At 37.4% G+C, this 16189-nt stretch overlaps 1 pseudogene; it reads right to left on the minus strand.

Annotated features, from left to right (window-relative positions):
- Positions 1-13909: 13909 nt before the first annotated feature.
- On the minus strand, positions 13910-14668 carry LOC123233717 (annotated as a pseudogene).
- Between the last annotated feature and the right edge of the window lie 1521 nt (positions 14669-16189).

The raw sequence follows: 16189 nt of genomic DNA on the forward strand, positions 1-16189 counted from the left end.
CAATACCCTGGTGTATGATGGATTCAGGAAGAACTAGTACCTCTGGTGTGAGAGTTGCTGAGTCCTTTTCAGGGCTACTTATCTACCTTTGGTTTTCCTATCACTATAACCTGTGGCAGATTGGCTATGCCAAGTAAAGGGTAATCAATAAGCCTTAAAACCATTAGTAAAGAGGAAGCTGAGTGACTCAGTGTTTCGAGAGCCAGGCCTAGAGACAGGAGGTACTAGGTTCAAATCTGACCTTAGACGTTTCCTAGCTACCGTAGTTTGAAGAATCTTAAGTGGGGTGAATTACCATGGAACCATACAAAATGTAGCTTGAAGGACCACCCACTGGTGGATGTCGCAGCTATCCAGGGAGGCAGTGATGGCCACAGATGCATTTATATTTCCTATTAATTGCTATTAAAATTTAAAAAAATATTTCCAGGGGGCTAAATAATATTTTTTTTTTCTGGAAAGGGGGCGGTAGGCCAAAAAAGTTTGGAAACCATTGTAGTAGACCTAAAAGACAAATAAGTTCTCTCTTATTGTGAGAAAACATAACAGTTATTTTTTTTCTTTGCTTCCATGATATCAAGTGTATCATGAAGAATACTTGGAAATCTTCTATTTTATTATTTTAACCATTTTCCACTGAATGAATATACTCAGTTTTGCTGGGTAAGTAGTTCTTGGCTGAAAACCTACTTCCTTTTCCTTCCAGAATATTATATTCCAAGCCTTTTTCTGATTCTTTAATGTAGAATCTGTTAAGTTTTTTGTAATTCTGAGTGTTGTTCCATGATGTCTGAAGTTTTTCTTTCTGGTTGCTTGCATTGTTTTCTTTTTGATTAGGATCTCTGGAATTTAGTTATAATATTCCTGGGAATTTTCATTCGGTGTTATATTTTAGGAGGTGACCAGTGGATTCTTTCAATTTTTATTTTACCTTCTTTTTTCAGGAATATCAGAGCACTTTTCTTTGATAATTGCTAATAACATGATATCTAGGCATTATTTTTGTGATTATGGCTTTGAAATAGTCCACTAATTCTTAAATTGTATTTCCTAGAACTATCCTGTTCAGTTGTTTTTTCAAAGAGATATTTATGTTTTTCATTCTTTTGATTTTGTTTTATTCAGTTTTTTATGCTTCATGGAGTCATTAGCTTCTAATTGCCAAATTCTAGTTCATAAAAAAATTATTTTCTTTCATGAGCCTAAAAAGGAACTAAAAATGGAATTAAAAAGTCAAATGAGACAGGAAAAATAGGGAAGAGAAATTAAAGTGATGTAAGAAGAAAATAATATCTTAAAAAGCAGTATTGGTGAAAAGGAAAAAGAAATATCAAAAAGCCAATAAAAAACTTCCTGATTAAGATGGTGGCAGAGTAAAAAGCAGCTACTTAACCTCTCCTAACTGAAACATATAGGACTCCTCAAGAAGACATAAAAAAAAATCCAGAGGAACGAAGGGACTCCACAACAGGCCATATAGCATTGAAGGTACGTGGAATTGGGGCATTTCCATGCTATAAAGGGGTGAAACAGCTCTCACTAAAAAGAGAGCTAAGCAATCCCCCCCACACACCACCTACAGTGTCAAAGCCAGTGCACAAGAGCTAGAGCAAGCTTGGGGCACCCATTAAATCCTTGGCAGTTACCTGGGGTCACCAGGGCCTGTTCCTGAAAACAACAAGACTTAAGAACCCAAGAAACTAAAGAATGCACAGACTTTGAACACAGACCCTGAGAGCAAGTGCAAGCACAGGCTCTTGTGTCCATGGATCCTGAGCAAAGGAGTGGAACTTGAATGAGGACCCAGTGCAGAGGGAAAAGTAGCTATATTATCCATTGGGATATAAAACTCTATCTAACCCTACTGAGACAGTCAGAAGAGATAAACCAAGGGGAGCAGGGGAGTTAGGAAGTCAAAAAAGGGAGAGGAGAAGAAGGGGGAGGGAAGTCATTAGGCCTTAAAAATAAAAATAGGGGAATAATAAGGGAGGTGGTAGAAAGGGAAGTTAATCAAGGGAGGAGACAAGGGTTACTGGCTTAAAGCAAAACACTGGTATAAAAGGAAATAGTTTAAGTAGAAGGGGTAGAACTAGGAGAGGATACCAAAAGGTTGGCGAATATAAAACTGATAATTAAAACTCTGAATGTGAATGGAATGAACTCTCCAATAAAATGGAAGCAAATAGCAGAGTGGTTTAGAAACCAAAATCCTACCATATGTGGTCTACAAGAAACACATATGAAGCAGGTGGACATACATACGTTTAAGGTAAAGGGCTTGAGCAAAATCTTTTGGGCATCAAATAAGAAAAAGAAGGCAGCAGTGGCAATTATGACTTCTGACAAAGCCAAAGTAAAAATAGATAGGATTTAAAAAGACAGGGAAGGTCATTACATCCTGATTAAAGGCAGTATAGACAATGAGGAAATAACATTGCTCTATATATGCACCAAGTGGCATAGCATCCAAGTTCATAAAGCAGAAACTGGCAGAGCTCAAGAAAGAAATAGATAGTAAAACTATACTAGTGGGAGATCTAAATATTCTTCTTTCAGATCTAGATAAATCAAACCAAAAATAAATCAGAAAGAGATAAGAGAAGTGAATGAAGTCATAGAAAAATTAGATTTAATTGATATGTGGAGAAAAATAAATAGGGACAAAAAGGAATACACCTTCTTTGCAGCTGCACATTGTACATTCACAAAGATTGACCAAGAAATAGGGCATAGAAATATTGCAAACAAATGAGAAAGAGCAGAAATAATAAATGTAAGCTTCTCAGATCATAATGCAATAAAAATAATAATTAGTAAGGGCACCTGGATAGGCAAATCAAAAATTAATTGGAAATTAAATAAAATGATTCTCCCAAACCAATTTGTCAAAGAAGAAATCATAGAAACAATCAACAATTTCATTGAAGAGAACGACAATGATGAGACATCCTACCAAACTCTGTGGGATGCAGCCAAGGCAGTATTCAGGGGGAAATTGATATCCTTGAGTGCATATATTAACAAATTAGGGAGGGCAGAGATTAATGAATTGGGCATGCAATCTAAAAAATTAGAAAGCGAGCAAATTAAAAATCCCCAAATGAAAACTAAATTAGAAATATTAAAAATCAGGGAGAAATTAATAAAATCTAAAGAAAAATAACTATTGATTTAATAAATAAGACTAGAAACTTTTATTTTCAAAAAACAGATAAAATAGACAAAGTACTGGTCAATTTAATTAAAAAAAGGAAAGAAGAAAACCAAATTGACAGTATCAAAGATGAAAAGGGAGACCTCACCTCTAATGAAGGGGAAATTAAGGCAATCATTAAAAACTATTTTGCCCAATTATATGGAAATAAATATAGCAATCTAGGAGATATGGATGAATATTTACAAAAACACAAATTGCCTAGATTAACAGCAGAAGAAATAGAATACCTAAATAATCTCATATCAGAAAAAGAAATTGAACAAGCCATCAAGAACTCCCTAAGAAAAAAATTGCTAGGGCCTGATGTATTCACAAGTGAATTCTATCAGACATTCAAAGAGCNAAAAACAGAGAAAGAAAACTATAGACCAATCTCACTAATGAATATAAATTCAAAAATCTTAAATAGAATACTAGCAAAGAGACTCCAGCAAGTAATGAACAGGATCATCTAACATGATCAGGTGGGATTTTTACAAGAAATGCAAGGATGGTTCAACATTAGGAAAACCATCTGCATAATTGACCATATCATCAATCTAACAAACAAAAATCAGATGATTATATCAATAGATGCTGAAAAACCTTTGACAAAATACAGCACCCATTCCTATTGAAAAGCCTAGAAAGTCTAGGAATAGAAGGACCTTTCCTAAAAATAATAAACAATATATACCTAAAACCATCAACAAACATCATATGCAATGGGGTTAAATTAGAAGCCTTCCCAATAAGATCAGGAGTGAAACAAGGATGCCCATTATCACCTCTATTATTCAACATAGTACTAGAAACAATAGCCATAGCAATTAGAGAAGAAAAAGAAATTGAAAGTATCAAATAGGCAATGAGGAGACTAAGCTATCACTTTTTGCAGATGATATGATGATCTACTTAAAAAATCCTAGAGAATCAACTAAGAAGCTTGTAGAAATAATCAACAACTTTAACAAAGTTGCAGGATACAAAATAAATGCATATAAATCATCAGCATTTCTATATATTTCTAGCACATCACAACAGCAAGAGGTAGAAAGAGAATCACCACTTAAAATCACCATGGACAACATAAAATACTTAGGAATCTATCTACCAAAACAAACACAGCAATTAAACGGAAACGACTACAAAACACTTTCCAAAGAAATAAAACTAGATCTAAACAATTGGAAAATCACTGATTGCTCAAGTGTAGGATGAGCTAACGTAATAAAAATGACCATTGCTCCCAAATTAATTAACCTAATTAGCACCATACCTATCCAGCTACCAAAAAACTTCTTTACTGAATTAGAAAAAAAACTATAACAAATTTCATTTGGAATAACAAAAGATCAAGAATTTCAAGGGAAATAATGAAAAAAAAAATGTGAAGGAAGGGGGCCTAGCAGTACCAGATGTTAAACTATACTATAAAGCAGCAGTCATCAAAACAATATGGTACTGGCTAAGAGACAGAGAGGAGGATCAATGGAATAGAGTTGGGGTAAATGACATTAGCTAGACAGTGTATGATAAACTCAAAGAGCCCAACTTTGGGGACATGAATCCACTATTTGACAAAAACTACTGGGAAATTTGTAAAACAATATGAAAGAGATTAGGTTTAGAATAACATCTAATACCCTACACCAAGATAAATTCAGAATGAGTGAATGACTTTAATATGAAGAGGGGAACTATAAATACGTTAAATGAACACAGAATTGTATAATTGTCAGATCTCTGGGAAAGGAAAATTTTAAAACCAAGCAAGAGTTAGAGAAAATTACAAAATGTACAATAAATGATTTTGATTATATCAAACTAAAATGCTTTTGTACAAACCAAAACAATGCAGCCAAAATCAGAAGGGAAACAACAAATTGGGAAAAAATCTTTATAACAAAAAACTCGGACAGGGGTCTAATTACTCAAATATTCAAGAAGTTAAATCAATTGTTTAAAAAAATCAAGCCATTCCCCAATTTATTAATGGGTAAGAGACATGAATATGCAATTTTCAGATAAAGAAATCAAAAGTATCAATAAGCGCAGGAGAAAATATTCTAAATCTCTAATAATTAGAGAAATGCAAATCAAAAAAAATCACCTCACACCTAGCAGATTGGCTAAAATGAAAGAAGGGGAGAGTAATGAATGCTGGAGGGGATGTGGCCAAATTGGGACATTAATGCATTGAGGAGTTGTGAACTGATCCAACCATTCTGGATGGCAATTGGAAATATACTCAAAGGGCTATAAAAGAATGCCTGCCCTTTGATCCAGCTATACCATTGTTGGGTTTGTACCACAAAGAGATCATAAATAAACAGACTTATACAAAAATATTCATAGCTGTGCTTTTTGTGGTGGCAAAAAACTGGAAAATGGGGGGAATGCCCTCCAATTTGGGAATGGCTGAACAAATTGTGGTATATGCTGGTGATGGAATATTATTGTGCTCAAAGGAATAATAAACTGGAGGATTTCCATGTGAACTGGAAAGACCTCCAGGAACTGATGCAGAGCAAAAGGAGCAGAGCCAGAAAAACATTGTACACAGAGATCAACACACTGTGGTAAAATAGAATGTAATGGACTTCTGTACTAGCAGCAATGCAATAATCCAGGACAATACTGAGGCATTTTTGGAAAAGAATGCTACCCACATTCAGAGGAAGTACTGCAGGAGTGGAAACACAGAAGAAAAGCAGCTGCTTGAACACATGGGTTGAGGCAGACATGATTGGGGATTTTAATCGAAATAACCACACCAATGCAATGATCAACAATTTGGAAATAGGTCTTGATCAATGACACATGTTAAAACTAGCGGAAATTCACATTGGCCAGGTGTGGGGGGAGGGTGAGGGGTGAAGGGGAAAGTAGGAGCATGAATCATGTAACCATGTTAATTTATCTAAAAAATGAATATTAATAAATGTTAAAAAAAAGCTAATGAAGATCAGAGTTTTTTAAGAAGTAAAATTGGACAGTTTTAGCTCTTCCAGAAATTGAGACCAATTACCATTTTTCTTTGAAGTTTTACATGTAACTGCGTTGATTTAACTATGTCTTCCTAAGTATATGCTTTGCTCTTCTTTGTTCCCTAACAATTTTCTACGATTAGTTTTTTTTTTTTAATGTTTACTCATTTTCCTAGCCATTTTCTCAACTTTTATTTTTGTCTTAAAGGTTTACTCTCTTCTCATGGTAGGGAGAACTTTCTCAAACTCCAGTTTTTCCTAGCTGCTATCCTAAGTTCTAGATCTGGGTTTCTGGATGTTTTAGTTGCTTTAAGGTATTATGAGGGCCTGTGGACTAGGAACTCTGAAAACCACCTTCCACTGATTATTCAGTTCCCCCCCCCCCCAGGGATTGCTAATAGATTGCAGGGATCAGAGCACTGTGAGCTATTTGTTTTTGGGTTCAGGGACTCACTTTAAGCTTGGGAAGGGACTCTAGACCTTACACTGGTCTGATGTACCATGGATTGGCTTGCGCTGGAGTTCAGGTCCTTACTACAGGCTTGGGAATGGATTGGCCCTCCCCTAGGCTAGCACCAGCCAGGCATACCATGGACTTCCCTCAACTGGAGCTTCGGAACTCACTTCATACCTGAGAAGGAGCTTAGGTCTTGCACTGGCCAGGTGCATCACCAATGACTTCCTTGCCCTAGGGCTTGGGGCCTTCTGAAGGCTTGTGCTAGGGCTTATAACTTTAAGGGGTGGTGCTGAGGTGCTCTGCTATTGATTTAGGCAGGGTTTATGAGTCTTGATGTTGCCTTGGGCCCAGGTTAAGAACTGATAGCATTATAGAAAAGTGTGTGTACAGGGGTAGGCTGATTGTTTGCTTAGTGTGGTCTTTCTGCAGGTATGATTCATGTTGAACTCCCCTCTCATCCCAGTGAACTAGTCTCTCACTATTTATCCTTCCAAGTTGTTTTCTGCAGGATAATTGCTTCACTCCATCCCATTGTTGGTTCTGTCCCTCTAGGATGCATTTTGAAGTAACACTTTAAGGTTAGTTTGACAGGATTCTCAGAGATGTTTGAGGTTTGCATGCCTCTACTATGCCATTTTGGCATCTAATTTATTCATCATGTATTGCATCTAAATTGCCCTGACTGAAACAAGACTGGAAAATGAAAACCAGGTTACCAAATTGAAAGATAGATGTACATTCTTCTTGAGTAGTCAATGTGATGAAGAACATCACAAATCTAATAAATATTTTGAAATCAAATATAATCTAGTCAATAAGGTTGTATATCTCCCAAATGGAGTAAATGACAGGTTTGTGACAATGTAATTGCTACTTGTAGGAAAGTACCACACCACAATCATTAGTGTGTATGTTCCCACTCTGATGAACCTTTATGAGGTCAAATAAAAATTATGACTATTGAGAGGCCCTTTTATTAATTTGCTGAAAGAGAACAAGCTCATTCTGGGTGACTCCTCCAGATTAGGAGCACACAATCAAACAGGACATAGAGCCCTTTAAAATAATGAAATAAGAAATAGCAATCACTTATCTACTGAAGACTTGTGTATCTCATGACCTTTTCTTAACCAACACTATTTTTTCTTTACCTAAATACAATAAAACTTCATGGATGAATCTTCTCAGCAAGCACTGGTATTTAGTAGACTATAGAGAAGAGATAGACAGGATTTGAAAATGATGAAGACAATGTCTGGCATAGAGTGCTGAGCCAATAACAAACTTATATTCTCCAAAAAATATTAACATTCGACAAAAGCGGCAGCCCCAAAATAAGACAACTAGAAGACTTAACATTAATATATTATAGCCTTTCTTCATGGTAAAATAATTTGTAGTTTGGTTAAAATATGGGAGCAGCTTTCAGAAATTTGGTATGTAGCATCACATCTACTCATCTGAGCAAAAACACTCACAAACAGGATTGGTTTGATTAAAAAGTATAGGGAAATTTAGAAGCTACTAAACGAAAAATGAGAACTCAACAGATTCACCACAAGGATTGTTCATCTGCCATTAAGATGGCACTGTCCAGAGCAAAGATCAAGTGAAGCTTAGAAAGATGCTCAATTAGAAGGCAGATGAAATTCAGTTTTATGCTGACAGTAACAACTCAAAGTGCTACTATGAGATAGTGAAGGCTATTTATGGAGCAGAAACTAATGTCCATCTCATCTGCTCTGTGCTGATGGAGCCACTTGATAAGAATTAAAGACATGATCCTAGAGACATGGGATGAAAGCCTCCATAGTTTTTTTAACAGACCATTCTAAAACAATGTTGAAGCCAGTCTGTCTAACTGAAATTCCAACTAAAGAAGTGGTCATGAGTGCAATTTTGCTCATCTTATGTGTCTAAGTGACTAGTGCTGATTCTATTCCAACAGAGATTTGCAAAGCAAGTGGTTTGTGCAGAAGCTGACTGAAATCTTCTGGGCTTTACAGAAAGAGAAAGTTATCCCCCAGGAGATGAAGGATACCTCCATTGTACATCTTTATAAATGACAAGTAAATAGTTTGCCCCTTGACCAACACAGGAGGGGAAGTCTTTCTCTTAGGCTTTGATAGCAAGATTCTTGCCAGTGTCCTCATTAACTGGCTGATCCTTTCCCCTGGAAAGATGGTAGGCATCTAGCTGAGGTCCAGTGTGACTTCTGAAAAGGTGGAGGAATGGTCATTTTAGTATTTGCTGTGTGATAATTCTAGAAGAAATTTTAAAAGCAGAAAAGGTATCTATACATATTTGTCAATCTGACCAAGGCCTTTGATCCTATAAGTTGTGAGAGCATGTGGAAGATCATGGCAAAATTTTGTTATCTAAAGAAGTTCATCTCTGTTATATTTCCGTCATTTTTATTACAATTGCATTCTTTTAAAAGTATTTATTTAAATCCGTTACAAGTAGAAATATTTTTTTCTTGTTTACACCTGGCTTATTCTTTGATTTAACTGATTAACTTAATGTAGAGTCTAGACAAGCTTCACTCATACATAAATGAGTAAACTGAATCCAGGAAAAAGATGGCTTTCTTTTTACCCCCAAAGGACATATAGTGGCACTAAAGCCTAGAATTTAGGTCTTTTGGCTTTCATTCAGTACTCTGCATAGTATGCCATTAGGTTAGGCCACCCAGCAAAAATCTTTCCTGGGCCAGGAAAAGATGGATAGTTAGATGTCGATGATAATAATGCTGATGTTGATGATGTTGTTGTTGATGGTGATGTTGATGAGGTTGATGATGTTGGTGATGTTGTTGATGTTGATGATGTTGTTGATGATGATGATGGTGTTGATATTGATGATGAGGGTGATGATTGTATTTGGAGTTGGAGGTTTTCCTTCATTTGAAACTTTTTGACCCTTCCCACTGTAATAATTAAAATTTTCTTGGAGACTGTCTAACCATTTTCACCTTTCCACTGTACTGGTCTTCTCCCTCCCATGTGTTTTTTTATGAAATATAAAATTATCTCATTTTAATTCTTTTCCCATTTCTCTTAGTATTATCCTCTTTTTTACCCCTAGTTTTCTTGGATAATTTCCTATAAAATGATGTCTAGGCCTTTTCTTTTGTTATGATTTTCTGGTAATCCAATAATTCTTAAATTGTCTCTTCTGGATCTATTTTCCAGGTCTTCAATTTATCAATGAAGTGTTTCATATCTTCCTTATTTTTTTCATCCTTTAGATTTTGTTTTATAGACTCTTGCTGCCTTGTGAAGTCATTTGCTTCTAGTTGTTGGATTCTAATTTTTAAAGACTGAATTTCATCCCCAGCTTTTTGGTCATCTTTCTCTTTCTGGTCTGTCTTTCTTTGTAGGTCATCTTTCACTTTCTTTGCCTCCTTTTCAAGCTGGTCAATTGTGGCATTCAAGACACTATTTTCTTGTATTAGTTCATGTGCCTCTTTTTCCAGATGACTTATTTTGCTTTTTAAGTTCTTTTCCCAATTGTCTTCAGCCTTTCTTAATTTTTTTTAAATTGTGTTTTGAGTTCTTCCAAAATCTGAGTCCAATTTGCTAGATTTCTGTACTTTTGTTTGGTATTCCTTGTTCCTCCTCTGTTCCATTTGCTCTTTGTTCATTACTTGAAGAGAAGTTCTTGATTGTATTTTTTTCTTTTCCTTTTGTTTACTCATATTTTTTCCTTCTTTTCCATCTGTCATTGGCTGTAATCTTGCTCCTCTGATTATTTCCTGGATCAGTGGGTTTGGACTATTCTATCCTGAAGGGACTTCTTCTCTGCCTTGCTGATTGACTAGATTAGGTTGATGGAGTATCAATGAGCCCTGAGATCAGATCTTTCCCTGCTTGCAGCAGAAGCTAAAGTTATAGGTGAAGGTGTGGAGACTAAAGGGAGCTGTCCTTCCTGTCATATTATCAAGGTATTCTATCATGGTTGCAGTCTTCACTCTGAGACTCCAGTTAGCAGGATCCTTATGATGGCTCTCAGTGCAGTCTGTAGGGAAGGGGTATTGTAGATTGGGCTTCCCTGCCTTCTGAAGACTTCTTATCTGCCCTATTGATAGGCTAATTAAGCTTGTTGTGGAGCTGATCTGTGGAGCTAGACGTGCCCTGAGTACAAAACCTCAAGAAACAGAGGCCTAAGATGAAGAATAGTGGCTGCAACTAGGCTGCCCTCCCCTCCCTGCCTCTCTTCCAGCTGCCTCCCTGCTGTCTGTGGTTAGAACCCAGAGCCTGATACAGCTGTGGCAGCAAGGAATTGCCTCCAGGCTGGACACCTCACCCCAAGACTCCAGGCACTATTGGAGACTCAGCACAGTAGGTTGGGGAGTGGTCCTGGGACTTTACTTCTTCCTTTTCCTTAAACACAAGAATTTAGTCTTTTCTGCATTGATTTAAGTTGAATCAAGCAGGAGGGTCCCCCTGCTCTGTCCTGTTGTTAGATTTGATTTTTTTCCCCTCAAAGCACTTTGTTTTTGATTAATGTGAAGGGGTTTTCACAGAGGTCTGAACTTTTGCTGTTTCTAAGTGGCCATCTTGACTCTGCCCCTATACTTCAGTTAAATAGTAGTCTGCTTATACAGATTCTATACAATAGACAGTGCCCTCATGCCTTCTCAGGCATGAATGGAGTGAAGTAGTGTGTAATTAAAATTTGAACCCTAGAATTACTATTCCCAGGGTCCTATTTTCTTCTTCATGTTACATGTTGACATAGGAAAGATATAAGTTTTATGTAGTCCTGCCTCTCACTCTCCCTTTCTGTGATCAGGTTTGGTGGAGGAAGCATGACGTGAGAGCCAGGAGAGTTTTGCTCACGTGGTCTTAGTTTTGTTACATAATTAGGTTTTTCTTCTATTTCCTTTACTTCAAGTGATTATTAATAAACTTTATAAAATATAATACTTGGAGTAATGAACATTAATTTAAATCCTACATATATGGCGACATGAAGTCTGCCCACCTGAGAGTTGTTAGAAATTGGAAGGGTGAGATCTAAATCCCATTTTCTCCTCTGGATAGCCATTACTTGCTGCAGCCTGGCAACCCAGGTGGTTTTTTTGGTTTTGTTTTTTGAATTTTTTTTAGTAAAAATTAGCCTGTAACCCTCTTGACTCCTATCACCTGGGAGAAGCAACCTTGATCTCCCAACAATCTACTGTCTTGCAGCCCAGAGTCCCATAGTGTTGGAGTAAGTTTGTAATTTCAGCTCAGTTTTTTTTTGTTATTAGAAGGTATTAATTATTGGGCTAAATTGAGAAAGTTTAGGCTTATCTTACTCCAAGAAATTTGCTCTCTTTAAGGCCTTTCCTAAACACCTACGTGGGTCTCAAGAGTGGTAGCTACTCAAACCTTTTGCTTTCCCACACCAGCTTAGCTAAGAGGCTCTGAGGGGTTTTTATTTTCACGGTGCCTAAAATAGAAAGCTTTTGTTTTCCCTCACTATCTTAGACTCAGGCTAAAGCCTTTTCGGCCCCCCTCCATTCAAAGGCTGATTGGGGGGGGTGTCTCCATCTAATAGCCTTGTGAGGTTTTTACTCCTAGTCAGTACATACTAGACTAGCACCACCTACAGATAGGAAGTAGATTTGCAAACAATTTAATAAGTAGAATTGTAAGCATGGCCCAGTTTCCTGCCTATATTAAATAGCAACCAGTCCAGAAGAGCATTACAGAGTTCACACAGCTCAAAATTTGGGGGTATCTTTTCTTATTACTGTTTCTGGGTGCACTTGCCTTTTGCAATTAGCCTGAGTAATCCTGAGATACAGGGGGATGATTCATCTCCCCACACCCTCTTGCCATTTTGGCCTGCCCAGTCTCTGCAACATAGCCAATATGGGGTTTGTCCACACTATGCCCAGTTTGGTCACACCAGAGGTGTGACCAAAGGAATCTAGATAGATGATGATACTGGGGAGGGGAAAGAACTTTAAAGAGTCTGGAGGTGATTTTTAGCTTTTTAGACTCCATTGTTAACTGTTTCAGTTTGTTCCCCTCCAAATAGTCAAGAAGTTTCTGTAATGCAGCTATTGGAATCAGAGAAAAGGACTCTTGAATTCAGTGCCTGTATCCTGTCACATATATTGTATTTGCTGATTGTTTGTTTTAAGATTTAATTTTGTTTTTTATGTTCACATATTGATCTAATCTAATATATTCTGTTACACTATGTCACTTTCTGTTACTGTGTTTTGGCTATTACCTATATGTGCTGTTACATTGTCTATATTTGTACCTCCCCCTGTGACTGGACTGGAGAAAATACCATTGTAAAAGTCCATAAACAACTTGTGCAAACCCTTTTCCGTGGCAAAACTATAGATCCTCATGGATGCTAAGTTTGTCACCAGATCTATCAAGGTCACATTTTGCCTAAATGGCCTTTTGTTCCCTTTTTGTCCTTGTTAATTGTCACATAGATGATGACTGATGTACTCCATTAAAATGATTACAATCTGTATACAACCTTTGGAGAATTAAATTACCTAAAAATTTAAATTTATTTTAATGGGTCTTCATAAGTGATTTTTTAGAATATCTAGGTGCACCACTACCTCTGACTGATCATTTGCCTACCTTTGAGTAGTATGTAACAAAAGGTAAGTATTCATTTAGTAGTTGAAGTGAAGTACAATAGCACTACTGTATTCCCTCTTCCACATTTAAAAAATGTAATGAATGAGACATATAAAGACATGTTTTTTATTGCTGTTACAGTCTCATCCAGGAGGTGGGAAGGTTTTCCTAGGGAGTGTGGTACCTCTGGATGGTTCTTGAAAGGGAGCATTTCCCATGAAGCCTAGTGGCTTCTGGATGGTTCTTATATATTTAATTCTTCAGCTTACTCTACCCTTCTACCAGAATGATCTAGATTCTTGGTAATGTTTTAGACCCAAAAGGTTTTCATCAGTAGTACAGTGGTTTGTGTTTTTTGTTTCTTTTTTCTGGGCTCTTCTGCCTAATTTTGGAATTATGGAAGTCATAGACTTTCTTAATAATATCTCAGCCAAGGTTGAAAGATTAGCTAGATCTGGAGAACTTATAACAAGTATCCATGAGCTTCAAAGATGTTTTTTAATGTCATACAGCAAGTGACTATAGAGACCCATGTGAATCCTAATGATATCAGGTTTGTTTGCTATTGTCATTAAATGGACTCTCATGATTTTGGGGGATTTTGGTACTTCTTTTTTTCAAGGATAAACTCAGTCTTTTTTGAGGGCACACCAGCCTTCTCTCACTGCAATTGCTGGACACAATCAATTCCTGGGTAGGGAGGCAGGTTCAGTTGGTATTTCTTCTCTAAGTCAGATGGCACAAAGTGGCCTCCTAGGTAGTGGTGTTGGCCCTTGAACAGAGTATCTGCCTTTTTGGGGGCTGTCAATAAGATGAGCAAGTCAGGTCTGGTGCCCTATGGGTTCCCTTTCTCCACATCCCACTCTGAGGGGATGTCAATGCTGACAATGGACACAGTGAGCCCATTCGTTATACCCAGGATGGCTCCAAATGGTTCCCAGACAGCACCCTTGAAGCTGAAGCCAAAGATGGCATCTACCACTAATTCATATAGCTTGTCAATTAGCATTAGATCAGGGGGCATCTCAGGAAGAAAAGGGATGTCCATCTTCTGACACTGTGTCACCAGAACATCAAAGAGTGGCTTGTTTGGCTTCTTAATATAATGGATCTTTGACTAATACCCAAAGAGTTTTAGGTGCCTAGCACAGACAAGACCATCCCTTCCATTGTTCCCAGGGCCACAGATAACCAGTACTACTGGAGGATTGCTGCCAACAGAACTGAGTGGGTATGCCTTTGCAATGGCTGTGGCACAACTGAGCCCAGCCAGTTCCATGAGTTGATCCATTCTAAACTTTTACTCATTGAATAGCTCCTTGTCTACAGCCCGGGCCTCCTCCTGGCTAGAGTACTTCACAGCTCCTCCAGCCATGGTGAAGTTCCCTAGCCTGTGTGCTTCCTTCCATGCTTTTAGCATAATGATTTTTTTTGATGTTTTTGGATGCCTTCAACATGATGGAAATGACATCAAATTTAGTAACTAAAATTATATTTAATAACTATTGCTCTCTAGTTGTTTTAGTTGTGTCTGACCCTATTTGAGTTTTCCTTGGTTTGTCATTTCCTTCTTTGGTTCTTTTTAACATGGTTAACATGGTTAAATGACTTGCCCAGGGTCATACGCTATCAGAGGCTGGATTTGAATTCAGGTCTTTTCTGTCTCTGGGCCCAGTGCTCTAACTACTGTACTATCTAGCTGGCCCAATTGTAAATTATTTGACTTGAAAAAGATACAAGGCAATACTAAAGTAGAAGGAGAGTTGGTGCATGGCTTTTTGTTCACAGATAATTGTGTACTTATTGCAGAAACCGAGGCTTATGCTTCAGTAGAGAATGTTGGGAAGAGTTCAGCTGAGTGGCTACCCCTTATCTGCCTCTTTGGCTCCCACCAATCAGATTTCCTCAACTAGATCTTGCCCTCTTCACATAAAAACTTGTTCTCTTCTGTTGTCCTGTTTTGGACAAGCAGGTATAGAGAAGGTTATACCCAAAATGCCCACAACAAATTGGGTGGCACTCTAAAGGCTTGCCACAACCTCAGTGATATGTCTAGAACAAACTCTTAAATGAATAAATGCACAAGAAGAATGAGACAACATGTCTTAAATCCTCACTGTATGATAGGCACTATGCTAAGCTCTGCAAATAGAAACATAGAAACTAAGACAGTCCCTTTCTCATTGAAGGACTAAGAAGGGAAGACAAAACATATAGAGGGACAGAAGTCAGAGGAGAAGAGAGTTTTATTTAGAGAAGCCACAGAAATAATGAATGAAGTGGCTTGTTATGGCAATATTTTGACATGACATTTCCAATAATAATAATAATATATATTTGTATATATATTTCCCCCCTTTGGAGTTCATAGGCTTCATCAGACTACCAAACATGTCCATAACATAGAAAAAACTTAAATATTTCTCCTCTCATCTATGTCTTAAGTGTCCATGAATAACTGCTATAGACTTTCATCCTTCAGGATCTTTATGTTCTCAGCTGAATAGTAGAATTGATGCATAACATGTAGGTTCATCAGTGAGCAGTGTCCTTTGCTTAAAGGATAGACCTATTAATTCTGTTTTATTTTAAATAGCAGTAGACCAAGGAATTGATTAGCAGCAATTACTTAGGTACCTGCTCTAAGCCAGTCAGATGATGACATATAGGAGAGGAATGAGTACAATCATCCAAACAACTTGAAAGCTGAATCTGAGGGACTCAGCCATCTTAAAATCCAGTTTCTTTACTGTGCTGATATTGCTATTTAGAGGTGTGGTTTGGAAGGTATCATGTGGAGAACAGCCCCAGAGCACAGACTCACCTGATGGGCAGAGAGAGACATATGATATCTTTTAGTTTACCATCTAAACCTTCTCTCTACATCATCTTGGCAGCTCCTAGGGCCCCCTCCTATTTTCTATGTGAACTGACAAGATCA

The sequence above is a fragment of the Gracilinanus agilis genome, chromosome 2 (assembly GCF_016433145.1).
Source record: "Gracilinanus agilis isolate LMUSP501 chromosome 2, AgileGrace, whole genome shotgun sequence".
Lineage (NCBI taxonomy): Eukaryota > Metazoa > Chordata > Mammalia > Didelphimorphia > Didelphidae > Gracilinanus > Gracilinanus agilis.